Here is an 8,979-nt window from a genome sequence, read left to right as displayed (position 1 = left end):
GGCAGGAATTTTAAAAGTAGGTCCTCGAGGGCAAGAATATCTGGATTACACCCGGTGCTACGAGCTAGTGACAGGAGGAATAGGAGGATGGAGCAGATGGATGTGTGGCTGAGGAGATGGTGCAGGGGAGAAGGATTCATATTTTTGGATTTTTGAGATCTCTTCTGGGATTGAAATGACCTGTATAGGAAGGACGGATTGCACCTGAATTGGAAAGGGACTAATATACCTGCAGGGAGATTTACTGGAGCTGCTCGGGGCAATTAAAAAAACTAGTGAAGGGAGGGGACCCAGTGAGGAAAGAGATCTATCTGAATCTGGTACAGTTGGGAAAAGGAACAAGTAAAACAGTCAGAGCAGGCAGGAAAAAAGCAGAGAACAAGGTAGGACAGATAAATTAAACTGCATTTATTTCAATGTAAGAGACCGAACATTGAAGGCAGATGAACTCAGAGCATGGTTAGGAACATGGGACTGGGATATCATAACGATTACAGAAACATGGCTCAGGGGTGGACAGGACTGGCAGCTTAGTGTTCCATGGTATAGATGCCAGAGGAGGAATAGAAAGGGGGACAAGAGAGAAGGGGGAATGGCGTTTTTGATTAGGGATAACATTACAGCTGTATTTAGGATATTCCTGGGAATATATTGAGGGACATTATTTGGGTGGAACAGAAAAATAAGAAAAGGATTATCACCTCATCGGGATTGTCCTATAAACCCCTCCAATAGTCAGAGGGAAATTGAGAAACAAAGTTGTAGGGAGATGTCACTTCTCTGTAAGAGTAATAGGGTGGTTATGGTGAGGGATCTTAACTTCCCAAACACAGACTGCCATTGTGTTAAGGGCTTGGATGGAGAGAAATTTGTTAAGTGTGCACAAGGAAATTTCCTGTTCAGTATATGGATATATTGAGTGGAGAAGGAACAAAACCTGACCCAATATTGGGAGATAAGGCAGGGCAGGTGACTGAGGTGTCAGTGGGGAGCACCTTTGGGCCAGTGACTATAATTCTATTAGTTTTATAATAGAAGTGGAAATGGAAAAGGATAAACCAGATCGAAAAGTTAAAGTTTGAATTGGAGGAAGGCCAATTATGACGGAATTTGGTAAGAACTTTCAAAAGTTGATTGGAGGCGGATATTTGCAGGTAAAGGGACGGCTGGAAAATGGGAAGCCTTTAAAACTGGGATAACGAGTGTCCAGAGACTGAATGATCCTGTCAGGGTGAAGGACAAGGCTGGGAAATGTAGGGAATGCTGGATGACAAGAGAAACTGAGGTTTGGTGAAGAAAAAGAAGGAAGCATTTGTCAGGTACAGACAGCAGAGAGCGAGTGAATTCTTAGAAAAGTATAAAGGTGGCAGGAGTACACTTAAGGGGGAAATCAGGAGGGAGAAAGGGGATATGGGATAGTTTTGGCAAATAGGGTTAAGGAGAATCAAAAGGGATTCTACAAATACTTGAAGGACAAAAGAGTAACAAGGGAGAGAACAGGGCCCATAAAAGATCAACAAGGCCACCAATGTGTGGGACCACAGAAGATGGGGGAGATATTATTTCAGAAGTTACTGTGGGGAAGGATATCGGAGACAGAGAACTTGGGGAAATAAATAGTGACATCTTGACCTCCTACAGAGGAGGAGGTGCTGGACGTCTTAAAGCAGATAAATCCCTGGGACCTGATCCAGTGTACCCTCGAACAAGAGGGGAAGCAAGGGAAGTGATTGTTGGGCCCATTGCTGAGATGTCTGTGTCATCAATAGCCACCAGGCGAGGTGTCGGAAGACTGGAGGTTGGCTAATGTGGTGCCACTGTTTAAGAAAGTGGTAAGGAAAAGCCAGGGAACTATAGACCAGTGAGCCTGACATCGGTGGTGGGCAAATTGTTGGAGGGAATGCTGAGGGACAGGATTTACATGTGTTTGGAAAGGCAAATACTCATTAGGGATAGTCAAGATGGCTTTGTTACAGCTACAGAGAAGGTACAGAGAGAGCGATCGACATTAACATTTGATTGCCTGATGATATGTCTCATCCCATTTCCAATTTCATTCTGCCAAGATCAGGTTTGGTCTATAGTGGGTGTTCAATCCCACAACCTCTGTTTGATGCCTCCATCTGAATGAGGGATATGAATATTAACCCCAATGGGTTTGTGGTGCCATACAAGGACTCGCTATGTTGGTCATCACGTTCCCTGTCCAACACTGAGCACAGTTTTGCTCTCCACATTGAAGGAAATGTATTCTTGCATTGGAAGCTGTCGAGTGAAGGTTCATGAAATAGTGCATGGGATTGGGAGGTTGCCTGTGAGTCAAGATTAGAGTGGAGCTGGAAAAGCACAGCAGGTCAGGCAGCATCCAAGGAGCAGGAAAATCGACATTTCGGGCAAAAGCCCTTCACCAGGAAGGGGATGAAGGGGGAGTAAAGTCTCTGGAGTTTAGAAGAATGAGGGATGACCTTATTGAGACATTGATGTTTCTAAAGGGAGCTAATCAGGAAATCGATGAGACGGGACACCAGTGTCAAGATTAAGGGCCAAACATTTTACCAATTTCCTCAAAAGTCATTTTAGGTGGTGACTAATTTCATAAATAACATTGCTTGATTTGGTGGACAATCTAGAGGCAGGATTACCTGGCAGAGCTGAGAAGGCAGAGCAAATGGAAGGATCAGCACAGCACCTGGGTTTAGCGGAAACACGAGAGAAGTGGATTCTCCAGGGAGTGAAACAGTGGAATCGAGTGAGATGCAGTTCCAGTGAAGGCAGCTGGAGCATGAAGAGAGAATGAAGAAACTAGAGAAGGCAGAAAAAGATAAAGTGGAGCAGAAAATGAGAAAGAAAGAGCAGAGAAAGTTAAGGCAAAGGAGATGGAATTAGGAAGCTATGAAATCAAACTGAAAAGACAGGAAATGGAAAAGAGAAAAGATTTAGAAGTGAATGGGAGAAAAAAGTGAAATAATATGAATATCACTTTAACATAATGCATTTAGAACAAGAGATATCAAATACTAATGTAGTACTGAGAGTTGTGGAGGTGCCATCACTGAAAGGGTTTAAAGTGGAGGTTGATAGATGTTGTAATACCTGGGAGTTGATGGCTATGATGAGCTGCCATTAAAATGGAGATTACCCACGACCCTGTTGAGTGGCAGGGCAAACCTGAGGGGCTGAATAGCCTATTAACTCTCCTATTTCTTATGTTCTTATTTTATAAATCAAGTCCTTGCTTTTCAACCTCTCTTCCTCCATCACAACAAATATCTTCGTTTCCTGCCATAGTTGTGGATGTGTTCGCTGAGCAGACATTTCCCCCTTGTCTCGGGGACATCTTCAGGAGCCTCCTGTGACTTGCTGCTGTACTGTGTCTTCTGGAATTTATTTAGTTCTGTTCCTGCTGTTTCCAGTTGCCAGCTCTGGTTGTTCATTGCCTTGGCCGGTATATTGCCAGTTGTCTGCCTGTTTGTCCTATATAGTGTTTTGTGCAGTCTTTGCATTTTACAAGATTCCTTGTAAAACTAGCAATCCACATCCATGAACACCAACCCGTCACTAAACGCCACAACCAGGTGTCCCATAAGACCATAAGACCATAAGACATAGGAGTGGAAGTAAGGCCATTCGGCCCATCGAGTCCACTCCGCCATTTAATCATGGCTGATGGGCATTTCAACTCCACTTACCCGCATTCTCCCCGTAGCCCTTAATTCCTTGTGACATCAAGAATTTATCAATCTCTGCCTTGAAGACATTTAGCATTCCGGCCTCCACTGCACTCCGCGGCAATGAATTCCACAGGCCCACCACTCTCTGGCTGAAGAAATGAAGAGCCATACACACAGATGACAAGCAACTCAATTTCGACTGGGCCAACACAACAATCACAGGACAAGCGAAACAGAGGACAGCCAGAGAATTTCTAGAAGCATGGCACTCATCCATGGACTCCATCAACAAACACATAGACCGTGGCCCAATATACCGGCCACTACAACAAACAACCGGAAGCAGGAACGGAACCAAATAAATTCCAGAAGACACAGCACAGCAGCGCTTCACAGGAGGATCCAAAGCCCTGAAGATGTCCTCTAGACAGGGGAGGAAACATCTGCAAATCCAGTTCCTACCTCGGTGAACATACCCACAACTACGGGAACTGGCACCCGAGCTACAAATCTACACACAAACCTTGATCTTCATTTCCTGTTTTGGTTCACACTACACACTTCAATTCAAATGTAATGAATGAGATCAAATGATGGAGCCAAGTGATCAGGTTTTCTTGAGGGGAAAAAGAGGAATTTTGTTCCCAATGGCCCTGAGAAAATAATAATAATGTACCATCAAGCATAACCACAGACAAGAAGGGACAGGGTGTCTGACCCAGACAGGAAGCTGAAGTTTCATCTTTGAGTGTGAGAATTACCTGAATCCTGTCTGTTTTGCTGTTGTCTTGTTTGTTTAGCAGTAGAAAGGTTTGTAGATATCCTGGAGTTCTTGGTGAATGGTTGTTTTTTCCAAGTTGCTTTTCCACTGGGCACTGACTTTGAGTTTGACAGAAAGAACCCCCTTTAGCTCTTTCACTTCACAAGGTGATATCACACGGTGTTGGTGGGAATTTACAAGTTTGGATGGAGGATTGGCTGACAAACAGAAAGCTGTGTGTTGGGCTGAATGGGTCTTTTTCTGGTTGGCAAGATGTAACCGATAGTGTGTCACAGACCCCAGATATCTCCAATCTTTATGAATGACTTGGAGACAGGGATAGAAGGAATTATGGACAAATTTTCAGATGACACTAAAAAGTAGGAAAATATGTTGTAATGAAGAAATAAGAAATATAAAAATGGATCTGGACAGATGAGGTGAATGGGGCAGACTTTAACAGATGAAACATGAACACATGTGAGGTTATCCATTTTGGTCAGAGAAATAGAAAGGCAACTTCTTATCGAAACAGAGAGAAACTTCCGAGTGTCTCAGTGCAGAGGGATCCGGATATCCTTGGCGTGAATCATAGGAAAGTCGTATGTCGGTACAGCAGGTAACAATGAAAGCAAATGGAATCCTGACATTTATTACTAAAGGAATAGAGTATAAAAGTAGGTGAGTGTTGCTACAACTGTACAAGGCATTAATGAGACCACACCCTGAGGATTGTGCACAATTTTATTCCCCATACTTGAGGAGGAATATAATTGCTCAGGAAGCAGTTCAGAAGAAATTCACCAGATTGATTGCAGAGATGAAGGTTTTGTTTTATGAGACGAGTAGGTTAGGCCTAAACCCTCTGGTGAAGAGGAGATCTAAGTGTGTATGTGAGATGATAAAGGGGATTGAGAAATTAAATGTAGAGAGGATGGTTCCTATAATTAGAGATCATAGTTTTTAGGATAAAATATACTAGTTTTAAAACAGAAATGAGGAAAAATTGCTTCTTTCAAAGGGTCTGGAATATGTGAAATTGACTGCCCCAGAGTACAGTGCATGCTGGGACATTCAGTAAATTTAAGGTCGGGACAGATTAACAGGTTAAAGGGTAAGAAGGAGGAGGCAGGAAGTGCAGTTGAGAGTGACATAGGGCCATGACTGATCTCATCAAATGGTGAAGCAGGCTTGAGGGGCTGAATGGCCTATTCCTGTTCCTAGTTCTTATGATCTTTCTGACAATTCCAGTTTCCTTCTCTCTGCTCTACTGCAAAAAACTTTGATCTTTTAGTACAAATTCTGTGTCCTACGATCCTGCCCCACGAGCTACCTGACAAAGGAGCAGTGTTCTGAAAGCTTGTACTTCCAAGTAAACCTGTTGGGCAATAACCTGGTGATGTGCGATTTTTAGCAAAAAAACATTGCTGTTGAAATATAGTTCAGTGTGTGTTCCAGAGTGTAGATCCATCAAGCCAATGTTATCAAATTTCAGAAAGTGTCAATTTCAGAAAGTTCCATGGATGGTATCATTCTGTGAGCTGGAGTGAGGCTTTCACACAGTTCACCATAGCTCATCATTAAAAATGGACTGTGACTCCAAGGTGCCTCACTCACACTATTGTCCCCTCACACTGGTGAAGGTGTTCCTCACTGTTGGAAGCTGCCAGGATTCCCATATTAAAGCTGGGCCATGCACCAGACCAAGTGCTGCCAGCCAGGAGCTGGTTTTCACAGTGCATGTAGTGACAGGGTAATGAAAGAAATGTTTCTGGGGGCTCACAGGTGACCCTTCATTGTAAACTCCCATTCATAAGTGTATTGCTATTATACTTCATCTCGTCTCTGATTGATTCCTGTACCTACAGCTACAAAGACAGTCAATCTACACAGGCTGCACGCCCTGAACATCATACCATCTTTTAACTCTGTCCAATGGACTGTTAATCTTTCCCTAACACGCAGCATTGCATTTCATTATCTCATAGACATAGAAACATTGAAAATAGGAACAGGAGGAGGCCATTTGACCCTTTAAAATTAATTCAACTCAGTCCCCTGATCTCACTTTCTCCCCACATCCCCTTTGATCCCTTTAGCACCAAGACACAAGGCTAATGCCTTCATGAAAACATTAAATGTTTTAGCCTCAACCACTTTCTGAGGCAGAGAACTCCCCAGGCTCAGCCTCCTCTGAATGAACAAATTTCTCTTCATTTCAGACCCAAGAACAATACAGCACAGGTACAGGCCCTTCGGCCCTCCGAGCCTGTGCTGACACATTTTGCCCATTCACACTAAAACTGTCTTCACTTACAGGATCCATATCCCTCTCTTCCCTTCCTATTCATGTATTTGTCCCGGTGCTTCTCGAATGCTATTGTTGTGTCTGCTTCCACCACCTCCTCTGGCAGTATGTTCCAGGCACTCACCACCCTTTGTGTGAAAAATGTAACTCGCACATCTCTTCAAAACATTCCCCAAACCCAGCCCCTTCATCTTGAATCTGTGCCTTCTAGTAATTGATCTCTCCACTCTGAGAAAAACCCTCATATTTTCCATTCTATCTGCCATTCACAATCTGAAAAACTTCCATCAGGTCACCCCTCAACCCCTATGTTCCTGTGAAAACAAACCCAGTCTTTCAAACCTTTCTTCATCGCTAAAATCCCCCACACCAGGCAATATCCTGGTAAACCTTCTCTGTACTCTGACTGTGACTCGGTGCTGCATTCTTGATCATGATCCTTCCTGTATTTATCCTGTCCAGTCCTGTTAGAATTTTATAGGTTTCTACAAGATTCACCTCATCTGAGCTCCAGGGTACACCATCCTGACTGATGTCACACATCCATCCTGCCATCCCAGAATTCAGTCTGGCAAACCATATTTCAATGCTTCCATAGTCAGAACTTCTTTCCTCAGATAAAGAAACCAAAACCACACAGATTACTCCAAGTGTGGTCTTACCAAGGCTCTGTACAGCTGCAGCAGCTCATCCCTGTCCCTGTACACTATCCTCTCACTATGAACGCTAACTTATCATTTGCCTCCTTCACTTCCAGCTGCACCTGCACACTTACTTTCAGTGACGGGTGTACAAGGACATCCAAGTCTCATTGCACATCCCCTTTTCCCGATCTATTGCCATTCTGAATATAACCTGCCTTTCTGTTTGTGCTGCAGAGTGGATAACCTCACATTTACCCACATTATATCTCATCTGCTGTGCATTTGCCCACTCACTCAACTTGTCCAAATCACACTGAAACATTTCTGTATCCTCCTCACAGCTCACCCTCCCAACCAAGTTCTCACTGTTCAATGTGAGAGCTTCACATGGTGGAAAACCTTTCAACGATAACAAAGTTAACTTTCATTCAGTAATAACAAAAATAAAGATAAAACAAAGAAAAAGCAGCTGTGTTTCTTCTGGGAACAATCAGGAACCACTTGCCTTTCAATCAACAACAAATTTACAGCCAATGGATCATTACTGCACTGAGCTCACATCTATTCAAGCCGTGTATCAGTTCAGTCCTGTCTGGCTTGTTGCACTCAATGTTGCACTGCTCTATTGTGCTGAAGGTGATGTTCCTCCTGCTCAGTGTCCTCACCCTCCTCTTTGGAAATCTGCTGCTGCTCCCTGAGCTCTCCAACATCTATCCCATTCTCCTTGCGCTTGCTTGAGTTGTACAGTTTAGATTAGAGTGGTGCTGGAAAAGCACAGCAGGTCAGGCAGCATCCGAGGAGCAGGAAAATTGATGTTTCGGGCAAAAGCCTTTCGTCAGGAATCATTCCAATTATGCAGCACACTCTGACTGGTCGATATTGCATGACCTGCCCCCAGACCGATCCAAGCATTTGGACATCATCTTCAGCAGACCTGCTGTCTGCTCCACAATGGTCCTGGTTGAAAAATGTTCTGCATTCTAACTTTGTTTGGCTTCAGTCAGGAAGTTGTTTGATGGAGTCATCAGCAGTGCCTCCTGTCTCCCAGTCACCAGCTAGAAAGGTATCTGGCTGTTGAAACTATGCACAAACATGAGAGTCCCCAAAGACATCAGCTTCATAACAACCTCCAGGGTACCTGGCGTAGACTTTGTTGATGTGGGACTGATAATCACAGATGAATTGTACATTGATAGTAGGTTGATAGACTCTCCTATCTTATGTCATGGCATGCCCATTGCTGCGTGAGTACAGTCTATAACACCCTGCACCTGGGAAAGCCACGTTTGTTGCTACTGCCCGGGCTGTAGGACTGATGCTGACATTTTGTGTTTCACAGGGAAACAAGCCGAAGCAATGTGATCTGGAACAAACTACATCAGTAACAGCCTTGGTACATTTCTGACACAAGTCACCAGTGAATCTTTGGAAATGGTCAGTTCCATAGAAATGAAAGAAGCTCTCACTGTGATAGGATGGTCACCTACCTCCTCACAGACCTCACATCCTCCCCCCACTCCACCTCAGGTTGCAGATCAAACGGCAGTAGTTGGTATAGTTTTGTGATAGTGTCCTAGGAACAACTGGGAGAGCGTG

The sequence above is a fragment of the Chiloscyllium plagiosum genome, unplaced genomic scaffold (assembly GCF_037043375.1).
Source record: "Chiloscyllium plagiosum isolate Xiang-an unplaced genomic scaffold, Cpla_swu_hap1 HiC_scaffold_35, whole genome shotgun sequence".
NCBI lineage: Eukaryota > Metazoa > Chordata > Chondrichthyes > Orectolobiformes > Hemiscylliidae > Chiloscyllium > Chiloscyllium plagiosum.
Note: the sequence above shows the minus strand (reverse complement) of the source record.